Source organism: Chlorocebus sabaeus, chromosome 12, assembly GCF_047675955.1.
Source record: "Chlorocebus sabaeus isolate Y175 chromosome 12, mChlSab1.0.hap1, whole genome shotgun sequence".
NCBI classification, from domain to species: domain Eukaryota; kingdom Metazoa; phylum Chordata; class Mammalia; order Primates; family Cercopithecidae; genus Chlorocebus; species Chlorocebus sabaeus.
The window spans coordinates 9,907,428-9,913,726 of NC_132915.1; the positions used below are offsets into that span (position 1 = coordinate 9,907,428).

Genomic DNA, 6,299 nt, shown 5'->3' on the forward strand with positions numbered 1-6,299 from the left:
ATAAGAAGATTCTAATTTTTTTTTTTTTTTTTTTTTTTGAGACGGAGTCTCGCTCTGTTGCCAGGCTGGAGTACAGTGGTGTAATCTTGGCTCACTGCAACCTCCACCTCCTGGGTTCAAGTGATTCTCCTGCCTCAGCCTCCCGAGTAGCTGGGACTACAAGTGCGTGCCACCATGCCCAGGTAATTTTTGTATTTTTATTATTTATTTATTTATTTTTTTATTTATTTATTTGGGACGGAGTCTCGCTCTGTTGCCCAGGCTGGAGTGCAGTGGCCGGATCTCAGCTCACTGCAAGCTCTGCCTCCCGGGTTTATGCCATTCTCCTGCCTCAGCCTCCCGAGTAGCTGGGACTACAGGCGCCCGCCACCTCGCACGGCTAGTTTTTTGTATTTTTTAGTAGAGACGGGGTTTCACCGTATTAGCCAGGATGGTCTCGATCTCCTGACCTCGTGATCCGCCCGTCTCGGCCTCCCAAAGTGCTGGGATTACAGGCTTGAGCCACCGTGCCTGGCCATATTTTTGTATTTTTAGTAGAGACGTGGTTTCACCATGTTGGCCAGGATGGTCTCAATCTCCTGACCTTGTGATCTGCCACCTTGGCCTCCCAAAGTGCTGGGATTACAGGCGTGAGCCACCATGCCCGGCCCAGAAGATTCTAATTTTAATGAAGTCCCACTTAACACTTTTTTTTTCGTGGATCATGTTTTTAGCATCATATCTTAAAGCTCATTACCAAAACAAAGGTCATCTAGATTTTTCCTTATGTTATCTTTTACATATTTTATAGTTTTGTGTTTTACATTTAGATCTATGATTTTTTTTTTGAACTAACTTTTGTGAAAGGTGTAATGTCAGTGTCTAGATTCTTTCTTTTTCTTTTTCTTTTTTTTTTTTTTTTTGAGACGGAGTCTCGCTCTGTCGCCCAGGCTGGAGTGCAGTGGCCGGATCTCAGCTCACTGCAAGCTCCGCCTCCCGGGTTTACCATTCTCCTGCCCCAGCCTCCCGAGTAGCTGGGACTACAGGCGCCCGCCACCTCGCCCGGCTAGTTTTTTTGTATTTTTTTAGTAGAGACGGGGTTTCACCGTATTAGCCAGGATAGTCTCGATCTCCTGACCTCGTGATCCGCCCGTCTCGGCCTCCCAAAGTGCTGGGATTACAGGCTTGAGCCACCGTGCCCGGCCTCTTTTTCTTTTTCATAAGGAACTCCAGTTCCAGCACCATTTGTTAAAAAGACTATCTTTTCCCTTTCTCCATTGAATTGGTTTTACCCCTGTGTCAAAGATCAGTTGGCTATATTTGTATGAGTTGATTTCTGAATACTCTATGCTGTTTCTTTGATCTGTCTATTCTTTCACCAATGCCACATTATTTTGATTATTGTAACTTTATAGAAAGACTTGAAGTCAAGGAGAGTCCATCTTCTTTGTTCTTCTTCAATATTGTTTCGACTATCGCATCTTTTTGCCTTTTCATGTAAACCTTAGAATCAGTTTGCAGATATCCACAAAGTAGCTTTCTAGGATTGCACTGAATCTATGGATCAAATTGGGATGAACTGACACATAACGAGATTCAGTCTTCTTATCCATTCATATAGTTTGTCTTTCCATTTATTTAGATCTCCTTTGATTTATTTCATCAGAGATTTGTACTTTTTCTCACATACCTTTTTTACTTCTTTTGTTAGCATAATACATATTTCTCCCTCTCTCTCTTTTGGTAATAATATTAATGGTGGTGTATTTTGATTTCAAATTCCAATTGTTCATGGCTGGTATATAGGAAAGGAATTCACTTTCATGTATTAAGCTTGTATCCTGCAACCTTGCTATAATCTAGAACTAATTAGTTCTAGATTTGTTTGTTTTGCCAGTTCTTTGGGATTTTCTACATGGATAATCATGTCATCTGTGAACAAAGACAATTTTATTTTCTCCTTCACGATTCATGTACTTTTTATTTCCTTTTTTTTCTTAATGTCTACAGTGTATTTTCAAAGCAATATATAACTACAAATATGATTACAGACAACAAGGTGCATCCTTTAAGCCAAGGTCTACAGTATTTTAATTATAAGTTTTAAATGCATTTTCTAAATACTAGATAAAGTTCTTAAAAACAGGGAATTTCTTTGAATGTATTTCCATAGTCTATCACAGAGTCTGTACATGGTAAGCACTCAATGAGTATGTGGTGGAAATGAATGTAAGATGTAATTTTAAAACTTAACATCTATGTCTGGGTTTAAGCAGAAAATAGAATTCACATCAGATGCTTCAAATGAAGAGACTTTAACACAGTGGACTCTCAACCATGACTGCCATTAGAACCAAAATTCCCCCCATTTGAGAGTGAGACATGGGCTTCTCAGGTCATTTCAATGGCCAGCACTAGTTAAAAATCAGTAATAAAAGGGCTACTTGTAGACGTGTAGACAAGTAAGAAAATCAAAAAGGGATGTTGAGGCACTTGCTTTTTAAATGAAGAAACTGAAGCTGAGTGAGGAAAAGTAACTAGCTGAAGGTCATGAAGGCAGTTGATGGCTGAGATGGGCTTCAAGCCTAGGGATGTCTAATTCTACACTACATACTGCGTTCCAAATGAGTTTTTCTCTGGAACAAAATGTAATGTTTGATCAAGCCCGAAGTAAAAAACACCTTCAAAGTAAACATAAGATGCTCCTTTACTTAAAACCACATCAAATAGATTAAGATCAAAGGTTCCCTTGTGTTCTCAAAAGAATTAGCACCTGAAATAAAACCCATCTAGTTTTTGTGATTAATATAAGACATGTGATGCTCTCTCCTTTTCTCTCCATCTTGCAGGTAAAATCATGTCAGGATTTTTCTGGAAAGAGAATGAAGAGAAGCCCGAATGACAGATATTATATCTGCTAATGTGTGGTCTGGGAGATAGGACACCTGGCAGGGGAGTGGGTTAGGAGGGCAGAGAAGATGTTGACCTCTGATTAGAGCAAATGCCCAGACTTGGATTTCAAAAGCTCTTTCCCTTCCAATGTTGCTGTGCATAGCATCCTAGCTTTACCTCTGAACTAAGAACTTCATGCAAACATATTTTCAATTGATCTGCCACTTATTGTTGACTCGATTATAAACCACTTAAAGCTTCTGAGACCAGCAGATACCTGGTTTTGTGTAACACACATTTGTCTTTAAAATGCTTTATATTTTTTATAATTTTCTCCCTCATATTACCTAATTCACAACTCCATTCTATTTTATACACCTTGCATGTCCCTATTCATGCTGAAGCCTCTTCTCACTACAAAATGAAAGATAAAATGAAATGATTCTCAGGAAGGTGCCGAGCTTAAACTGAAGCAAGTTCAGTGGATGCCAGTGGCACCCTGATCCGAAGAAACCTCTCAGGGTCTGCAGCGCTTGCGTGTCAAAGGAAGGTGTGAGCCCAAAGGTCTGGACCTAGCTTATAGAAACGGGACGCTGGTCATCAAATACTGTAGAAGAAAGCAGAACCGAGAGAGAGAGAGAAAAAAAAAAAAAGAACTGTAGACGGTCCTCAACGAGGAGTTCTTCAGATAGTAGAATATACAGCTGAAAGAAAGAAAGAAGGAAATCAAGATCAAAGTCAAAATCTTGGTCCAGAGATCTTCAGCCTCGTTGGCATTCTTATGATAGAAGACTCAGGCATCAATCAAGCCGTGGATCTCATGGCTCTAGAAGGAAACTAACTTGAAGTCGTTCAAGGGGTCGAGGGAAATCCTATGGAGTTAAGAGGTCGAGGTCAAAAAGCAGAAGAAGAAGATCTAGGTGAAGGCCTTGTCCACGTTCTCACAGTCAGAGCAGTGAAAGGTCCAGCCACAGAAGAATGCATAGTTGTTCTCGGGATAAAGAACAACGTAAAGGCAGAGATAAAGAGAAAAGGGGAAAGATAAGGGAAGGACAAGGATTACATAACATTAAACATTGGGAATCTGGAAACATCAAAGCTGGATTAAAACATCTGCCACCAGCTGAACAGGCCAAAGCCAGACTACAGCTGGTTTTTGAAGCTGCTGCAAAAGCTGATGATGCACTGAAAGCCAAAGAAAGAAATGAGAAGAAGCAAAGAGAAGAAAGGAGGAAGACCAAGCCACCCTGGTAGAACAAGTGAAAAAAGTAAAAGAAATGGAAGCTGTTGAAAGTGATTCCTTTGTTCAGCAGACATTCAGATCAATTAAGAAGTCAAAAAGTGGGCCGGGCGCGGTGGCTCAAGCCTGTAATCCCAGCACTTTGGGAGGCCGAGACGGGCGGATCACGAGGTCAGGAGATCGAGACCATCCTGGCTAACATGGTGAAACCCCGTCTCTACTAAGAAATACAAAAAACTAGCCGGGCGAGGTGGTGGGCGCCTGTAGTCCCAGCTACTCGGGAGGCTGAGGCCGGAGAATGGCGTGAACCTGGGAGGCGGAGCTTGCAGTGAGCTGAGATCCAGCCACTGCACTCCAGCCTGGGCGACAGAGCCAGACTCGTCTCAAAAAAAAAAAAAAAAAAAAAAAAAAAAGAAGTCAAAAAGTTAGTGGAACGTAGTGAGGCAAAACATGCAACTTCAACATCAGGACCAGCATTAGCAGATGTTGATCCACCCAGTACTGAAAAACGAAATACAACTGAGCAGCATCCCTACTTCTATCAAGTACCAAGATGACAATTCCCTGGCCTATCCAAATTTATTTATAGAGAAAGCTGGTGCTGAGTGAAAATGATTCAGAGGCTAATTGCTCTCTGACAAGAAAGACTAATGGGCAATCCTGTGGCCTAAGTAATATACATATGGTTGGATTGGATGGCCAGCAGAAACATTGGACATTTAGGTTTTTAAATACCAATGTTAACTTTTTGCCCGTAAAAAGAATTCAGCTGATTATATAAAAAGGTAATCTCATTTCATTCTTCTTTCGTGTAGGCTTGAATATTTGTTGATTTGAATTAATATGCTTGTTTTTAAGCTGTATGTTTTAAACTGTAATATGAAAATTAAAACATAAAATTTAAGAATTTGTGAAAATGTTACACTGTTAATAAAGCTAATTATAGATTTTTTAAAAAAGATTATCTGGGTGTGGCACGTGCTCTGCAGTAAACTGCAGTTTCCAGAGTTCCCTATTAATGCCTAATGGACCTAGGTTGTCTATCTGGATGCCAAAGGCATATGTGTATGTATCTTCTGTCCTGCTTCAGCCAATTCCCTAGTATTGACTGACTTATGAAAGTCAGCAGATGTGTGTGTTTGGGGTTATGCTGTTTTATTTTATTTTGCCATGCAGAATATATATTTTAAAATGAGTTTGAATACAACTGACAGTGGACTAATATCCAGAATTTACAAGAAATTCAAACAACTCTACAAAAATACCTGTAAAGAATCTCATTAAAAAGTGGAAGAAGGACATGAATAGTCAGTTTTCAAATAAGTCACACAAATTGCCCACAGGCATTTGAAAAAAAAGTTCAACATCACTAATCATCAGACAAATGCAAATTAAAACCACAATGAGATACCATCTAACGCCAGTCAGAATATTAAATATTAAAAAGACAAAAAAAAAACAGATGTTGGCAAGATGTAGAGAAAGAGAACCCTTATACACTGTTAGCACAACTGTAAATTAGTACAACCTCTGTGGAAAACAGAACAGAGATTTCCTAAAGAACTAAAAAAAAAACTACCATATGATCCAGCAATCCCACTACTGGGTATCTACCCAAAAATAAAGAAATAATTATATTAAAAAGATAACATGGCCGGGTGCGGTGGCTCATGCCTGTAATCCCAGCATTTTGGGAGGCCGAGGCGGGTAGATCAGAAGGTCAGGAGATTGAGACCATCCTGGCTAACACAGTGAAACCCCATCTCTACTAAAATATACAAAAAAATTAGCCGGGCGTGGTGGTGGGCCCCTGTAGTCCCAGCTACTTGGGAGGCTGAGGCAGGAGAATGGTGTGAACCTGGGAGACGGAGCTTGCAGTGAGCAGACATCGTGCCACTGCTCTCCAGCCTGGGCCACAGAGCAAGACTCTGTCTCAAAAAGAAAACAAAAACAAACAAACAAACAAACAAAAAACAAAAAAAACCCCACGAACTCATATGTTTATCACAGCACTATTCACAACAGCAAAGATATGGAATCAACCTAAGATTCCATCAATGGCTGATTGCATAAAGAAAAGGTGGTGTTATACACACTTGAATACCATTCAGCCATAAAAAAAGAATGAAATCATGTCTTTTGCAGTAACATGGATGGAAGTGGGGGTCATTATCCTAAGTGAAACAAG

At 40.1% G+C, this 6,299-nt stretch overlaps 1 pseudogene; it reads left to right on the top strand.

The window, feature by feature from the left end:
• LOC103219899 (uncharacterized) overlaps positions 1-4,782 on the top strand; it is a 29,506-nt pseudogene extending 24,724 nt beyond the window's left edge.
• The last annotated feature ends 1,517 nt before the right edge of the window (positions 4,783-6,299 follow it).